Source organism: Schistocerca piceifrons, chromosome 9 (assembly GCF_021461385.2).
Source record: "Schistocerca piceifrons isolate TAMUIC-IGC-003096 chromosome 9, iqSchPice1.1, whole genome shotgun sequence".
Taxonomy (NCBI): domain Eukaryota; kingdom Metazoa; phylum Arthropoda; class Insecta; order Orthoptera; family Acrididae; genus Schistocerca; species Schistocerca piceifrons.
The window spans coordinates 54,425,690-54,445,309 of record NC_060146.1 but is presented as its reverse complement, the minus strand read 5'-3'; positions in this window follow the sequence as shown (position 1 = coordinate 54,445,309).

Sequence of the window (19,620 nt, the reverse complement as noted above, 5' to 3'; positions counted from 1 at the left end):
ATTTATAAATGCATGATCATTTCTCATTAGTGATAATTTGAAATATAAATATAGTATGGAAAATTTCTGGCACAAGAAAAACAATTTAGGAGTAAAGGAGGTCATTCTTTGAGGAGCAGAAGTGCTGAGTCATCGACAGAAATACACAAAAGAGAAAGAAAACTTGCTAGTTTTTGTAATAAATCATTGTTCAAGCTAGAGGACAAGTACACACATACATACATACATACACACACACTCGCACGCACACACACACACACACACACACACACACACACACACACACACACACACACACACACCTAAGTGCACATACCTTTGACTGTACACTGTGCTGGTCAGACAATATTGGGATTGCATTTTGGCACATTAATTGTGGAGGGGGATTGGCCAGGATAGAAGAAGAGAAAGGCAGGAGGAAGGAAGAGAGGCTGAGGTTGGGTAGCTAGCAGCTCAGATCGAGGTAGCAGGTTTGTTGGTAGGCGCACAGGCTAGGCATGTAATACACATATATAGGAGCCAGTGGGGTGTAGCATATGATGAATGTAACAAGGAGATGTGGATTGGGTGGGAGTGACAGGACAGAGGAAGGAGAAACTTGTTGGGTAGACAGTGTGAGGACAGTGGGTTAGTGGAGACTGAAGCTAGCAGAGTTATGGGAGCAATGGATGTGTTACAAGGACAGCTCTGATCTATTTAGCTCAAGAAAGCTGGTGCTGGAGCCAAAGATACAGATGGACTGGGCCACAAAGCAGCCATTGAGCTCGAGTATGTTCAGCCCAGCAGCACGTAATGTCGCTGGATAGTCAGTTTTGTTATTGGCCACAGTTTGAAAGTGACCATTCATTGTAATAGATAGCTACACAGGGACATGCCCCTCATTGTTCTGTTATCGTGCTGGACGGCAATAACTGAACAATATTCTTTGCAGAGCTATAATTATCTATCACTCCTGGAAATGAGGAACATCCTATCGCAATCCTTGCCAACCTACACATCATGGCCCAACACTATGCCACACCCAGTCCCAACCTCTTGCCACAGTGGCCATATCCCTTTGGAAAGCTCGGGTGCAGGACCTGCCCAACCCACCAATCCAGCAGTTTCAGTCTGCCACAGGCTTCTCTTATTCCACCAGAAGCAGTGAAGCCTGTTAAAGCAATGTCATCTACCAGTTCACAGCTCAGCTTTTTATGTTGGTATAACCAACCAGCTGTCCATTAAAATGCATGGTCACCACCAAACTATGGCCAAGAACAAAATTGACCACCCAGTGGCACAACATGCAACTAACCATATCATGCTCAAGTTCAATGGTTGCTTCACAAACCAAACTATCTGGATCCTCACCTCTACTACCTGCTTTTCTTAATTATGCAGATGGGAGTTGTCCTCGTAATTCATCCTGTCCTCCCATATCCCATCTGGCATTGCTCTCCATTAACTCACTGTCTGCACACTCTCTGCCCAGCTGTTTCTCCTCCCTCTGTCCTGCCACCCCTACCCAATCCATGCCTACATGCTATGTTCATTATACACCACACCCATCCAGCTCCACTGCCTGTTTATCAAATGCATAGTCCATGCACCTGCCAGTCCTTCCTCCTGCATTCCTAGCCAGAAAACCTGCTGCAACCTTCAGAGCTGTTAGCTATTCACACCCAGGCCCTCATCTTTCCTCCCATCTCTCCCTCCCTCTACCTACCTCACCTGACATGTCCACTTCTTCAGCCTAGTCCACCTGCAGAAATTCCAAAACTATATGTCCAGCTTGCACAGTGTAATGGCACAGGTGTGTGTGTGTGTGTGTGTGTGTGTGTGTGTGCGTGTGTGTGTGTGTGTGTGTTGTATTCTAGCTTAATAAAAGATTTATGCCAAAAGGTAGTAAGTTTTCTTTCTTTTACGTGTGCCTTCTTTAAATGACTCAATGCTTCTGTTATTCAGTGAGTGGTCTCCTTTAGTCCTAAATTATTTAAAATATGACAAATAATGCAGAATCAGCAGTTTATAATTACATAATGCAAAACTGATGATTTTTTACAAAATTTGTCATTTTCCCCATCCCTATGTAAAAATGTTTTAAAACTGAAAGCAGTAGTTTTCCAGTATTAGTAACATATGGTAACTGGTACTTAATGTTAAAATTGGATCTTGACTCTGCTCTCAAGGCTAAAGCTCACACATGATCTTAAAGTAACTGTCCATATTTTCTGCATAAAAGAACTGATACCCTAGATGTGATACTAAGAGGTTTTTTTTCTTTGTTTTTTTTTCTGTGTAATATTTCCTGGCCTTTTTTGTCATTATTAGTAGTGGAAATACATCATAATAGAAGTAAAATTATACCAATAAATAGGAGAATACTGTACATATATGTACTTCAGATGGATTGATTTTGCGTTCTTTATGTCACTAAATCTCCTTCCTTGAATCTGTAAATACTACAGGAGGTTCGAGACTAGCAGTTCTACTGTCAATGTGGCATTTACACAGCTCTGATTTTGCTTGACATTATGCAGGGACTGCTTCTCAGGCAATAGATTTTAACTGAATTCATACTACACCAGAACCTCATAACAATCAGTCTGAATAGTTCATTTACAAACACCATGTATTGAAACTTTGTTTTTAAATTTACATTGAGTAGACTGTTAACAAATAAGATATAAAATGATACTACAGTAAGATATAAAATCTACTAAGAATATATTCTTTTAATGCCACAGTGTACTGACAGGTTTCTACAGCCAATGTTAACCACAAACTCACAGCTTTCATTAGTCAACAAATACGAGTGTGGTGTTGTAATTGATAGCTTCTCACAAAGTCTAACTATGGTTTTCTTATTTTCATATGAATATAAAGGTGCTGAATGACTACATATTTAATGAGTGGTCACTGTCTTTAAATGGTAATTTACAAAGGATGGCATCACAAAAACAGACTTACCTGTAGACTGGGGTAACAGAAATGAAGAAATACTCTCTTTATTCCAGGGTTGTGCATCCTGAACAGTTTGTGTTTGCAGTCCATCTTCTTGACCCTGAGACAAACCACATGGACTCTGTAAGTCACTCTGGTCACTTAACACGTTCCTGCAGTAATTTCTTTATTAACCAAATGAAACTGTTGAATCAGAAGCCATATTCAGAGCTGTGGTGCGTGCAAAAACTGAGTGTGTTCATAAAAACATACTGATTGTCAACAATGAGAGAACTGTAGAAATAAATGGATGGCATTCATATAGAAAATTACAAATAATAACTCATTTCATTCAGTGGTTATCACTGACTGGAAGTAAGTGGCTCGACAAAAGGAGATCATACTTACATTAGCAAAACACTACAGTTTTTGGAGAAAAAAGTACAACAAATCATTTCATTTCAAATTGTTATCATAAGATCAAAATAAATACATTCATGTTGAAACACTAATCAACCCATAAAAGTCTACTTACAGAGTTTCCAGAACCATATTTATATATGTGGTGTCTGTCCTTTCAGACATTACACATATTTATATGTATGTAAGAACCTTGATAGTGAAGTAATATCTTCTATGCAGATGCACTTACTCGTCTGAATCCTTACAGAACTCAGCTGAATATCTGAGAGAAAATAGGAGCTATGGACAGGGGACACTACATCTGTAGTGTGCAGCATGTAGGAATCTGAGCTGGTCAGGAAGCATGTTTGGATGGCTGAGGCAATTAAGGTAGCTGTTCTAGAGATGTAGAGCATCCAGGTTTGAATCTCAGTTTGATACAAATTTTTACATGTCACTGTTGCGTTTAATGCAATGCTGGTATGCAGCTGAGATATGAAAATGACTCATTTATTTCCAGAACCAGTATTAAGTGAACAATCAAGAAATATTTTTCATTCCCCTTCATAACAATTCTACAAGGACCATGAAGACAAAGTTAACACCATTTTCAGCATGCACAGAGTCATTTAAGCAGTCATTCTTCCCATGCTCCATATGTGACTGAAATGGGAATAAACCTCATCATGTGGTACCATGCTTAGTACCCTCACTCATACACTTCACAGTAATTTTCCGAGTATATACGTACATCAGTGCAGATGCATGTCATTATACTGTTAAGAAACAAGTGAAACCAACTGAGAATGTGCTTAGCAGCAGATACTGAAATGCTGTGTATAAATTTGTGTTGATAATTGCACAAAAATATACGCCAAAATTAATATTATTATTTTTAAACAGAGGGTTAACAGACTAATGAGAAGTCAGACAGCAGTGGTTCTGCTTCCATCAATATTAACATCTTTTTTGCTTTCTTAGGTAATCAAAATCCAGCAATAATTACTGTTCCTCATTATTTAATTTTAGGTTTGTCAGACCTTGTGAATTCACAGTGTTCATAGGAACACTAAAACTGCTTTTTGTTGTTCCTACAGTTTACTGCTTCACACACATTTCTGCTTGTCAAAGCCAGTATATAGACCAACACAAACAATCTGCTTTCTCCAGATGCTGTAATTGACAGTTTAACATGCTGGCTGCTTGACGTACATCTATCACAGTGGATGACAATGAGAAGCAACATCATGACTGCATGTATTAGACTGTGCTATAATTACATAAACATATATACTTGTCCCACAAATATGACTAGCATAACACAAATGAAATAAATGTTTTCAATATATATTGATTATTAAATTTTGGAGCCACAGTTTCTTTTCCTTCAGCAAAATAAATAAAGGAACAGGAGGGAAGGTGCCATCAGAACATAGTGATTCAGCCTACAGAAAACCTGCCTCTCTTCTGCCTTAAGAGGAGGATCTTGATTCTTCAAATTCAATATGCAGAATTTGGCTAAGCCTCTTACTGCTAGTTGTATTAAGACTTCATTTATGTAAATGTAAATGCAAGTGATTTATCTCAAAATGTACAATGTTCAAATTTTCTGATTTGCTGTACAGGAGGACATGAAGTTTAAAAAGAAACATAAGTGCCTTTTTTATGCAAAAAATGAAACAGAGAAAAATATAAGAAGTATTCAAATGAAAAGGTACAAAAATGTCCTAACAACCAAACCAGATGAAATTTTCATATGCCACTTTGAAATAACATAGTGAGCCATCTAGGGACACAAAGCACCTCGCGCTAAAACATTCAAAGCTGTGCTCTCAGCAGACAAGTTGATGCTCACCATCTTTTTTCGACATCTGAGGTCTGATACTCTACGAATTACTGAAGCATGGAAAAACCTTTAATAGTTATGGTTACAGTGAGATCCTGAGTAGCATATGCAAGTCTGCAAAGAGCAAATGCCAGCCTGGGCTGCTCATGGACATTGTGTGTGTGTGTGTGTTTGGGGGGGGGGGGGGGGCATCAATTACAACTCATGGTTACATTTAGTGTTTCTGTAGACTAAATTGACCAGTGCCAGCTGCATTGCACAGGCTGTATTCCATGCGATATTGCTATTTCTTTGGTAGGAAGGTGATTAATGTCCTTTTTCAACAGGAAAATGCATGTCCACCTATGGCTACTGTGATACAATGTGCTCTTCATGCTGTATAGCAAATGCCTTTTCCAGCAAGATCAGCAGATCCCTTGCCAAATAAACACCTATGGGACATGACAAAGTGGGAACTTACTCCGGGCCTGTAAAAACCATTGTCAAATTGCAACAAAAGATGCAAGATGCTTGCGACATTCTATTGTAGGATACCTTTTGGCATCTTTATGGTTGATTGAATGTGGGAATACATCCCTGCATTGCCACCAGAGGGGGTACACTGTATACTGATGTGAATGTTTGAGCAGGCTTTATTGTGATGCAGGTAGCAATTTTTTTTTTAATTTAGCATCATATACTCCTACAATGATGGAGTACCTGTCACCTCACTTGCCAGTAAAATGATCTTGTCCTTGAGTGTGTTGCATTTTTTTCCTTCTTCTGGGAGTGTAGGTAAACTGGCAACCTGGTACTATAAGAGAAGGCATGTCACAGTTTTTTTCTTTTTTTCAAACTAGATGTTTATTTCCTAATAAAAAAATGTAAAGTCTGTGGTGCTAGCCCATGACTGGGTGATTGGTATCTGTCAGTACAATGATTTTCAAGAATGGAATTAAATTTCATGGGGAAAGGATGTCAATGATAAAATTTATTGATGACAGAAGAATTAGAGTACGTGCTGAATGGAATGCACAGTCTAGAAGTATAGACTATGGTTGGAGAGTAAATAGAAGGAAGTAGCAGAAATGAGGATAGTGAGAAACATAAGATCAGAATTGGGGAGCATGAAGTAGACAAAATTAAGGAATTCTGCTCCCTAGGCAGCAAAGTAACCCATGATAGACAAAGCAAGGAAGACATAAAAAGCAGACTAGCACTGGCATAAAGGGCATCACTGGCTAAGAGAAGTCTACTAGCATAAAAAAAAAGACTTTAATTTGCGGAAGAAATTTCTGAGGCTGTACACTGGGAGCACAGCATTGTATGGTAGTGAAACATGGACTAAGGGAAACCCAGAACCGAAGCATTTGGGATGTGGTGCTGTGGAAGAATGTTGAAAAATTAGGTGCACTGATAAGGTAAGGAATGTGGAGATTCTCTGCAGAATCAATGAGAAAAGGAATATATGGAAAACACTGACAAGAAGAAGGGACAGTATGATATGAAGTCTTAATAGACTTCATGGAATAACTTCCATGGTACTAGAGGGAGATGTAGAGGGTAAAAACTGTAAAGGAAGACAGAGATAGGAATACTTGCAACAAATAACTGAGTATGTAGGTTGCAAGTGCTACTCTGAGGTGAAAAGGTTGGCACAGGAGAGGAATTCATTGTGGACCACATCAAACCAGTCAATAGACTGACAACTAAAAAAATGTAGCCATTCTCCACTGTGTTATTAGCGGGGTGCAGGTGGTGAGTCAAGCATCCTGGCCATCTTTCACCTCTGGAAAAGATCCCTAGGACTCATTGTTATCAGACTGAGTGGACCTGTGGCAGTCCCATAAGGATTGGAACGAGGAATGTATATCTGCTCCTAACTGGAACTGAGCCTGGAACCTCCATAGCCAGAATCTAGTGCTCTACCCAGTAGACCATAGTGGCCACTTTTTTCCCTGATACAGATCATTAAAGTAATTTAGAAGTGAGTAACATAATTTGTGAGTAGATTAGACCTATTCAGTGGCTATTATGTATAGGTTGACTCATTTCACATCCCTGAAGGCACTCCTTCATGGCTGGAGTTATGGAACATGATATGTGAATGAATGAATGAAAAACTGAGTTACAGACAGGCAGAATGAAAAGACTGTTACAGTCTTTGATATGCACTTTTATCTACTCTTGGTGGTCGTATGTATGTGTGTGTGTGTGTGTGTGTGTGTGTGTGTGAGAGAGAGAGAGAGAGAGAGAGAGAGAGAGGTGCTTCCTTGTGCAGTTAAGATGTTCCCTGACAAGTCTGGCAAAATGTGTCCTATGTCAGAAACCATTCAGAATAGAGCAGATATCTGTATGAAGTTTTTTGCTTCAAACGAGTATAACTGTCATATCCATTAATATTGGCCATTCCTCCTGGCACACCCAGTATTTAATTTTATGAGTTGTGATCAAGAAGTAATGAGAATTTTTGTTTTTCTCAAACAATCTTTATTTATTCATCAACATCAACTTTGTCCCCTACAAAGTAATCCCCCTCAAATACAATTCATTTGTGCCAGCACTTTTTCCAATCTCAGAGATACAGGGTGATAGTAGTTAAAGTTAAACCTTCAAAATGCTGTAGAAATAACACCAATGATCAGAATGACATCAAATTGCAATGGAATATTATCAGAGGTGGGCGAAAACGTAAAGCAGAAGAAAAAAAAAATAAGGTGAAAACTGATGAATAGATGGTGCTGTATGTGTCAGAGTATGTAAATGAAAACACTGTCTTGCACATGACCCATTGACATTGGTATAAATGTTCCAGGTTCACGGCTTTTCCTGCTTTCATGTATGAAACATTCACCATGACTGTCTGAATGCAGGATTGCGCTCTGCTTGTAAAGTTGTATTACAAGAATGATGACTGTTCAAACGTTGCTCTGCAGAAGTTCTGGCCACTGAAGGGTTTGAAAAAAGGTGTTGGTCCGGTGACTGTAATGGGTCTGGAGAAAATTATTTAAAAATTCAAAAAGATGGGATTTTTTGGTGTCAAAGCTGGCAGAGGGAGGCAATGGATTGATTCAACGTCAGTGTAAGCAGTGGCCACAGCAATGCAGAAGATGAGTGATGGTGTACAAATGCGTAGTGCATGAAGCATTGCCTGAACATTGGACATACCAATGAGTACAGTGTGTAAAATCCTACAAAACATATTTTTTTGCTATCCATTCAAAATTACCCAAGTGGACAATTTGCTTCCTGTTGACCTGCCAGAAAGAGAGATCTCTGCTTTAGAATCTCTTTCTGGCATGGAAGTGGACAATGATTGGCCATGGAAGATTTTGTGGACAGATGATGCCCAGTTACATCTGACAGGATGTGTCAATACACAGAATTTTCAAATATGGGCAATGGAAAATCCACACGCAAATCAAACAGTGTCATTTCATCATAAAAAGGTCACTGTGTGGTGTGGGTTTATGGCATCGTTTATCATAGGGCCATATTTTTTCAAAGAGACAGGTGCTTCCGTTCCTGTTACCGGTACCGTCACTGATCGCTATGAGTGTCTTTTGCACAACCATGTCATTCCAGCTCTCTAACAGGGTGGATGTGTAGATGGGATCATTTTTATGCAAGATGGCGCACCTCTGCACACTGCAAATCAAGTTAAGCAGCTACTGAAGCACCATTTCAGAAATGCTAGAATTATCAGCCACCATTTACCTATAGCCTGGCCATCCCGATATCTGAATCCATGTGACTTCTGGTTGTTGGGGTATCTGAAAGATGTTGTGTTCAGTGTTCTATCTGCAAACTTAGCTGCATTGAAGGCATGAATTGTGCAACACACTCCGAATGTGACCCCAGAAACACTTCGATCAGTTGTGGAATATGCTGTTTCTCAATTTCAACTTGTTGCAGAAAACAGTGGGCAGCGTATTGAACATGTTTTGCACCAGTCACATGGAAATCAATAATCCGATTTGATTTTGATTGATGGTTTTTATTTGGTTTTTGGCCTCAGGGCAATTAAAAACTGATTTTTCCCATCCAATGTGATATGGCCTTACCATGGTGGATGGGCTTATGTAACTAACAGTATCACACCTGTACACCCATGCACACTGAATAGTACAGTTTGTTTAATGCAAATGTACAACTTAGGCATTGTTGTATGAAAATTTGTCATTTGTAGTTGACCACTATTAAATTATGATGCTACATTTTGTAACTACTTGTTTTTCTTCTGCCATATGTTTTCCCCCTTCTCCGATAATATTCCATTTGCAATTTGACATCATTCTGACCAGTGGTGACATTTCTACAGAGGTTTTAAAGTTTAACTTTAATTATAATCAGCCTGTACTTCTGGAACTCACTTTTTGTTATGATTTTCAGCTCCTGCAGCAGTTCTGTTTTTATGTCACCAGTGGTTTCAAAACAACAACCCTTCATGGTTATTTTCAGTTTTTGGGACAGAGAAAAGTTACAGGGGACCATGTCCAGTGAATATGGCAGCTGAGGCAAAATAACAGTTTTATATTTGGCCAGACAATGATGAACAAGCATTGAAATGTGAGTGGGAGCATTATCATGATGCAGTTTCAACGAATGGTACATAACATCCTGGTGGAATCCCTTATTGACTCTAAGGCTATAGGGCAGGAACTCATGACGCACTATCCCATCGTAATTGAAGAAAATGGTGGGAAGAACCTTCACATGTGATTGAACTCTCTGAATGTTGTCTTGGCTCTTCAGGTAGTTTTCATTGGGATGACGGGACCTTGGTTCCATGGTCATACCCAAATACCCATGTTTTGCCATCTCTTATAATGTTCCTTAGAAGTTCTGGATCATTGTCCACTTCATTCAGCAATTCCTGAGTGATGTCTGTATGGTGTCATTCTCAGTTTAATTTAACAATCTTTGCTTCTGCATGTTTCATGCCCAATACATCCAAGACAATTGCTTGGCATGAGCCAAAGGATATGCCAACACCATCAGCACCCTTCATGATGGTGGTTCAGCTATTTTCCAGAGCCATTTTTTTACTTCTTCCACACTGTTGTCAGTAACTGTTGTGCTAGGGCATCCAGGACAGTCATTGCCTTCAATGTCTTCTTGACCCTCTTTGAAATGTTCATAAACTCTGGTTTTCTGATAGCAGATTTGCGAAAAGCCACAATCATCATTTTGAATGTGGTGCTGCACTTCATACCCTTTTTCAAGCAAAATTTAATGCAAGTTCTTTCATACATCTTGTTTGAAGGTAAAAGTTCATTGAGCACTCAGAAACACATATAACCTTTTTGACTGTCAACAATAAACTAAATAATCAAAACAGCTGAAAATGCAAGCCTACACCAGGAACATGTGAACTAACAATATAAAAAAATTGAAAATTGGATATATAAAGCCCATAAAATTAATATATTCCTGCCACTTTTTGATCACACATCACATATAATTTGTTGGAGGCATTCAACTACAAGATGATATGAAGTCAGAAAAGTAAGTCATTCCAAAATATAACAATTCAGCAAGAACCATATTCCTTGTGTTGTTATTGTGGCCTTCAGTTCAAAGACTCATTTGATGCTGCATTCCACACTAGTTATCCTGTGGAAGTCTCTTCGTTGCTGTATACCAGTTGCAACCTACATTCACTTGAACTTCTTTACTGTAGTCAAGGTGTGGTCTTCGTCTAAAGTTTCTACACCTCATACTTCCCTTCATTATGTGCCCAGACAGCTGGGAACATTAAAACAGCTGCTTCTGGGACACAGGGAAGAGCACCAGCCCTGGATCAAACCCACATTATGGGTTATTGATGGGCACTCATGTGGCAGTTTTTAGGTAGTCTTCCACATCCACAAAGTAAACACCAAATTGATTCCTGCATCCTGCCTCAGGTACACAATGTGCAAATACTTTGAAAAACAATGTCACATTTAATCTTTTAATCATACTAATCATAGACAGAATGGGCACAATAATTCCTACGTGGGTGAGTGTAGGGACTGTCAGTAGCATTAAAAAGTGCCTTTAGAAATAGTGACCTCACTTTAATAACATCCTATGTAAGAGTACAGTGGGTTTTCTGCAAAACTGGAGAAACCCATGCCAGTACTGACCTGGAGTTAGCTGGATTAAGGGCCATGTAAAAGAAAGAAGGACTTACTTCCATTACATCCTTGATACCTTGGGATGTCCCTTATGAATCTATACGATATTGTAACCCATTTTTGCCATAAATGTCATATGTCTTCAGTGCCTTTCAATGCCTCTTCATTAGTTACTGACACTACAAATCTAATCACCAGCATTTTTCTGTAACACCCCATTTAAAAAAATTCTGTTTTCCCTTAGTCTGTACTGTTTATTCTCCACGTTTCACTTCCATAGACACTACCCTTCATAAGTTTTGAAACACCAAGTGGTTACAGACAATAGAACACAAATACATTATAAAATTACATTTTACTGTTTTCTAAATGTTTATTAAGCTCACACAATACATAGGCAAATGCAATTATTGAATTTTATACGTTCCTCAAAATAGCCACCTATTGTTTTAATGTTTATGCTTTAATGTTGTATTTCTTAATGTTTAATGTTTATGCCTTGTATACTCTTGGCATGCAATGGGTCAATTTTGCCAAGGTTTCAGGAATTAATCTCCATTCTTGCTGTCATACCTCCCACAAGTGTGTCCTGCTCATCATTCCCCATTTTTGGATCAACCTGTCCAACTTACCCCTTGTAGCTCAAATGGGTTACAATTAGAGATCTGGAGAGGCCATTCCACATTTTTCAAAATTTTATGAATCTCTGGAGATTTCGCATGGCTCTGACACAAGTGGGATGTTTGTTTTGGTCTGTGTCTTGCTACAAGACAAACCATTTCCCAATAAGATGCAAACCAGATGTCTTGGCATGTCACTGGAGAATGGCTTGCTAATCCTTTTGGTTCATTTTCCCATCTATTTTCACCAAATCTCTGACTTTATTCCCTCCAAAAGATCCCCATACCATCACAGAACTCTTCCACGTTTTGCAGTTCGAAATAACACACTGAGAATGTAAGCGTTCATGTATAAACAGTATACAGATTTTTGCATTTACTTCCACCTGTTTTGAACTTGGATTCATCTTTTGCAAGCCCCTGCTGTCAAATGTTGGTGTGCCATAGCCCATTGAAGCCTTTTCATCTTATTAACAGGGAATGACATTGATTTCCTTGTCATCTCACTGTTGACTCACTCACTGGTGTATCCCTAATTGTGTTTAGTTCAGCAGTCAATTCAAGGGCAGTTTTGAACCTATTACATTTACTGGTCACTATCAATTACTTTACCTGGCATTCTGATATTTTTCTGGGTGCTTCTGAGTGAGGATGATCATCATACAAGCCTGTATTTTGGCCTCTGTATATGGAGTTGACAACTTTGCTGATGGAAATCTTCAGTTTCTTTGGTATTTGACAGACACTATTGCCTTCTTTGTGCAAAGTGATTATCTTCAGCCATGAATCATATGGAATCTGGCACTTTGGTGCCATTTCAGATTACCTTTGCTGAGTGTACTACCTTCTTTTGCAGCATGTCCGAGCTTCACACAAACAGAACTATAACTGTAATCAACATACCTCTACAGAGATGTGCCATCTACTGGTACCACCTGGCATGGTTAGTGGAACTGCTTGGACAGATAAAGTTAGTTTATGCAAAACTAAGCAATATCAACATGTACGAATATGTTTCTATATGTACAATAATTTAGTGTAAAAAACTGTAAATGACATTATTAATCATTATTTGTGCATGTCATTCTGTATTCTAAACCAAAAACTCACCTAGATCTCTCCCATCTTCCTCTGTCATAATAAGCAACATTGTATTTCCAAACTTATGGAGGATAGTGTAAGGATTCACTACAGACAAAAAAATTAAGAAAAGACTTTCTAACACTTAAATTTAATTTCAAAATGAAAAATATTTTTTTTCCGAAAAGTCATTCTTGCAATTGACAGCCGGCCGATGTGGCCGTGCGGTTCTAAGCGCTTCAGTTTGGAACCACGTGACCACTACGGTCGCTGGTTCGAATCCTGCCTCGGGCATGGATGTGTGTGCTGTCCTTAGGTTAGTTAGGTTTAAGTAGTTCTAAGTTCTAGGGGACTGATGACCTCAGTAGTTCAGTCCCATAGTGCTCAGAGCCATTTGAACCATTTTTTGCAATTGACAGCTTGCATTTTATATCCTCTTTACTTCTGATATCATCAGACTACTGATTTTAGTGTCTCATTTCCTAATCAATTCCCTCACACTGCTTGATTTAATTATACTCCGTTACATTACCCTTATTTTACTTTTTGTTGAGATTCTCTCTGTTCAACTCATCTTTCAAGTCCTTTGCTTGCCCTGATGTAATTACAGTTTCATCAATAGGCTTCAGAGTTTTTATTTCTTCTCCCTGAAATTTACATTTCTTTCTAAAAATCTCCCTTTCCAAATTTCTCCCCCTTCCTCTCTCTTTTTTCTTTGCTTGCTTTCTGTAGTCATTGAGTAATATGAGAAATAGGTTACACTCCTGTCTCAAAACCCTCTTAACAACTGTCTCCCTTTCATGTCCTTCGATTCTTATAATGGCAGTCTGATTTGTATACAAGTTATAGATAGCCTTTAATTCTTTGAATTTTATATCTGGAATCTCCAGAATATTGATGAGTGTATTCCAGTCAACGTTGTCACATTATCAAAAGCTTTTTCTAAAGCTACAAATGCTATAAATGTAGGCTTTTCTTCAATCTATCATATAAGGTAAGTCATAAGATTGGCTTATACTGGTGATTCCATCTTTATGTGGATAATTCACGTTCAAATTTTGCAAGTGTAACTTATTAAACTGATGTTTCAACAATATATCTGTAAATGCTTGCCTGATTTAGTATTGCAATTGTTCTTCTTGAAGCAAGTGGATATTTCACCTAATACATCCTACAAATCAGCTGACTAAAAAATACAGCAGAGTAAATCAGAGAATGCACACACACAGGATTACTTGAGTTCCTGCCCCAACAATCTCCATGTTTCCCTTAAATCACTTCACCAGATTATTTGGATGAGGCACCTGTACTGCCTCCATCCTTCCCAACCTGGGTACTGCTACATCTCCAGTAACATTCAAATATCCTCACATTAAATATTGAACTGTCACAAAGAAACAGCATTTCAAACAAGTAAATGATCTCTTGATGACATCAAAGCACAAAAACCTACATAAAAATACAAAGCCAACAATAACAGTGGCAGGGAAAGGAAAGATTGCTACTCACTGTATAGAGGAAGCATGGAGTTGCAGACAGACACAATGAAAAAAAAGCTAGAAATATTGTTTTCAGACAAAGCCCACTTTCAGATGTACATAACATGCACATATTCACAACTCAGCCATACAAAGCTGCAGTTGTCTCTAGGTGCATCCTCTATGAGGTAAGTAGCAATTTATCCTTTCCATGTTGTTGTTATCCCATCCTGGACTTTCCATTATTTGATACAATTAGCAATACTTACATTTTCATCCTCTTCAACTATTAATCCCAAGCTTGATATGAAGGAATCTTGTCTCTTCACATCTCTTCTTTGAGGTGACTGTGAGTGAGGATACCATAATTTTACAATATGTTTCATAAAAATGAAATTTAATTAAATGAATAGACTAATGATTAGAATTATAAAGTGGCATTTTACTTGTACTGGTGGAATTAAAATAAAATATTAATTTGTGCTACAGTACATCCCAGATATGTTCACTTTCTTATATATTAGGATTTTAGCTGTACCAGTCACTTAAATTTGCTTGACTGTATTTCTTAACTTCACATGACCAAAGCCTTTTCTCCATAAACTAGGGCAATATCATGTTGATAAGTTTTGTCACACTGTAGGAGTTAACTGTTTGACACTCCTTGATACACTTCCAAACACATCTGTTGAGTGCTGAAATGCAGTATACATTGTCTTTTTATTTCCATGTGATGATTTACATGTAATTCTATGTGCAGTCTCAATCTCTGTCGTCTTTTATACACAACACACTCTGGGACAGCTGATGCAGGAGCAGTTGCCAGCCAATATGTTTTGGGTTTACATCTGAAGTTAATTTTACTGTCTTTTACATTCTTCACATTGCTGAGTAAGTGCTCACACATTCTTATGGCTGAATACCTCAGTCCTTTCTGTATCATGCTAATAGTGTATTTATGAATATTACTATTACTTCTGAACAGTGAGTGACAGACCACATGTTACAAAAGAGAAAAGATACTGTGGGGCTGCTGTCAGTATATCTAAATGTTTATAGACACCTCTCCAACCAGCTTCACCTGGTCCACCTGGTGTATTATTTTCCTGGTTGTTGATCTCCTATCCGATGGCTCTATCCACAAACTCTGTCTACACTAAACAGACCCACTACCAACCAGTGCCTCCATTTTCACAGCTGTCATCCCTTCCATACCAACAAATACCACAGCCAGAACAGCCAGGAATGATGGTATCTGCCGTGACAAGACCTCCCTTGATCAGTTTGCTGAAGGTCTCACCAAGACCTTCACAGACAGGCACTATCCCCAGGACCTAGCCTGCAAACAAATTTCCAGTGCCATTTCTACACACACCTCCAATCCTCCCGCCACCTTCAAGAACCAGTTACAAACGGGTGCCCCTGTTATCCTCCAGTGACTCCACTGACTGAACAGCTGAATGATATCCTTTGTCAGGGCTTTGATTACCAGCATCATGCTCTGAAATGAGGGACATCCTAATCAAGATTGTTCCCACCCCTCCTAAAGTGTCATTTGGTCACTCATCCAATCTCCACAACATCATAGTCCATTTCTATACTAATTCCAATCCTTTCTTTTGTTTTTCTTTCTTTCTTTGTTTTATTTTTGAGTCATCAGTTGTCTGACTGGTTTCATGTGGCACACCATGAATTCTTTTCCTCTGCCAACTTCTTCATCTCAGCGTAGCACTTGCAACATACATCCTCAGTTATTTGCTGGATTATTCCAGTCTCTGTCTCCCTCTACATTTTTGCCCTCTACAGTTCCCTCTAATACCATGCACTTGCAACATACATCTTCAGTTATTTGATGGATTATTCCAGTCTCTGTTTTCCTCTACAGTTTTTGCCCTCTACAGTTCCCACTAGTACCATGGAAGTTATTTCCTGATGTCTTAACATATGCCCTATCATCCTGACCCTTCTCCTTCTCAGGGTTTTTCACATGTACCTTTCCTCTCCGATTCTGCACAGAACCTCCTCTTTTCTTACCTTTCAAGTCCACCTGATTTTCAACATTCATCTGTAGCTTTGATTCTCTCCTGTTCCAGTTTTCCCACAGCCCATGTTCCACTACCATATAATGCTGTGCTCCAAGCAACACTCTCAGAAATTTCTTCCTCAAACTAAAGTCTATGTTTGATGCTAGTAGACTTCTCTTGGCCAGGAATTCCCTTTTTGCCAGTGATAGTCTGCTTTTGATGTCCTCCTTGCTTCATCTGTCATTGGTTATTTTTCTGCCTAGGTGGTAGAATTCCTTAACTTCATTGACTCCGTGACCATCAATCCTGATGTTAAGTTTCTCGCTGTTCTCATTTCTACTACTTCTCATTACCTTTGTCTTTCTTCGATTTACTCTCAAACCATACTGTGTACTCATTAGACTGTTCATTCCGTTCAGCAGATCATTTAATTCTTCTTCACTTTCACTCAGGATAGCAATGTCATCAGTGAATCGTATCATTGATATCCTTTCACCTTGAATTTTAATTCCACTGCTGAACCTTTCTTTTATTTCCACCATTGCTTCTTCGATGTACAGATTGAACAGTAGGGGTGAAAGACTACATCCCTGTCTTACATCCTTTTTAATCTGAGCACTTTGTTCTTGGTCATCCAGTCTTATTATTCCCCCTTAGCTCTTGTACATATTGCACATTATCCATATCTCCTCATAGCTTACCTCAATTTTTCTCAGAATTTCAAACATCTCACACCATTATACACTGCCAAACAGTTTCTCCATCTTCACAAATACTATGTGTCTTGATTTTTCTTCAGTCTTGTTTCCATCATCAGCCACAAATCAGAACAGCCTCTTTGGTACCTTTACCTTTACTAAAGCCAAACTGATCATCAACTAACACATCCCCAGTTTTCTTTTCCAGTCTTCGGTATATTATTCTTGTCAGCAATGTGGATGCATGAGCTGTTAAGTTGATTGTGTGATAATTCTCACACTTGTCAACTCTTGCAGTCTTCTGAATTGTGTGGATGATTCTTTTGAAAGTCATATATGCTATGACATCAGGCTCATACATTCTACACACCAACATGAATAGTCATTTTGTTACCACTTCTCCCAATGATTTTTGGAAATTCTGATTGAATTTTATCTATCCCTTCTGCCTTATTTGATCTCCAAAGTTCTCTTAAATTCTGATTCTAATACTGGATCCCCTATCTCTTCTAAGTAGACTCCTGTTTCTTCTTCTATCACACCAGATAAATCTTCCCCCTCATAGAGGCCTTCAATGTATTCTTTCCAATTCTTAGTGTCACCACCATTGCTTTTAATTTCACCAAAGGTTATTTTGACTTTTCTATATGCTGAGTTAGCCCTTCTGACAATCATTTCTTTTTCAAATTTTTGACATTTTTCATGCAGCGATTTCATCTTAGCTTCTCTGCACTTCCTATTTATTTCATTACTCAGTGACTTGTATTTCTGTATTCCTGAATTTCACTGAACATTTTTGTGCTTCCTTCCTTTGTTCATCATCTGCAGTATTTCTTCTGTTATCCACTGTTTCTTTGCAGTTACCTTCTTTCTGCCTAAGTTTTTGTTTCCAACTTCTGTGATTGCCTTTTTTAGAGATGTCCATTCCTCTTCAAATGTACTGCCTACTGAGCTATTCCTTAATGCTGTACCTACAGCCTTGGAGAAATTCAAGCATATCTCATCATTCCTTTGTACTTCCGTATGCCACTTTTTTGGGTATTGATTCTTCCTGACTAATCTCTTAAATTTGAGCCCTCTCTTCATCACTACTACACTGTGACCTGAGTCTATATTTGCTCCTGAGTATGCCTTACAATCCATATCTGATTTTGAAGTCTCTGTCTCACTTTGAAGTAATTTAACTGAAATCTTCCCATATCACCCAGTCTTTTCCAAGTATACTACCTACTCCTGTGATTCTTGAACAAAGTATTTGCTATTAATAGCTGAAATTTATTACAGAAATCAGTTAGTCTTTCTCCTCTCTCATTCAATGTCCAAAGCCCATATTTCCCGTAACCTTTTCTTCTACTCCTTCCCCTATAGCTGGATTCCAGTCCTCCATGACTATTATATGAGGGTAACTCAATAATTATCCACAAAGCAGTTTGTTGTTGTTGTTGTTGTTGTGGTCTTCAGTCCTGAGACTGTTTTGATGCAGCTCTCCATGCTACTCTATCCTGTGCAAGCTTCTTCATCTCCCAGAACCTACTGCAACCTACATCCTTCCGAATCTGTTTAGTGTATTCATCTCTTGGTCTCCCCCTATGATTTTTACCCTCCACACTGCCCTCCAATACTAAATTGGTGATCCCTTGATGCCTCAGAACATGTCCTACCAACCGATCCCTTCTTCTGGTCAAGTTGTGCCACAAACTTCTCTTCTCCCCAATCCTATTCAATACTTCCTCATTAGTTATGTGGTCTACCCATCTAATCTTCAGCATTCTTCTGTAGCACCACATTTCAAAAGCTTCTATTCTCTTCTTTGCCAAACTATTTACTGTCCATGTTTCACTTCCATACATGGCTACACTCCATACAAATACTTTCAGAAATGACTTCCTGACACTTAAATCTATACTCGATGTTAACAAATTTCTCTTCTTCAGAAACGCTTTCCTTGCCATTGCCAGTCTACATTTTATATCCTCTCTACTTCGACCATCATCAGTTATTTTGGTCACCAAATAGCAAAATTCCTTTACTACTCATTTCCTAATCTAATTCCCTCAGCATCACCCGACTTTATTCGACTACATTCCATTATCCTCGTTTTGCTTTTGTTGAAGTTCATCTTATATCCTCCCTTCAAGACACCATCCATTCCGTTCAACTGCTTTTCCAAGTCCTTTGCTGTCTCTGACAGAATTACAATGTCATCAGCGAACTTCAACGTTTTTATTTCTTCTCCATGGATTTTAATACCTACTCCGAATTTTTCTTTTCTTTCCTTTACTGCTTGCTCAATATACAGATTGAATAACATCAGGGAGAGGCTACAACCCTGTCTCACTCCCTTCCCAACCACTGCTTCCCTTTCATGTCCCTCGACTCTTAAAACTGCCATCTGGTTTCTGTACAAATTGTAAATAGCCTTTCACTCCCTGTATTTTACCCCTGCCAC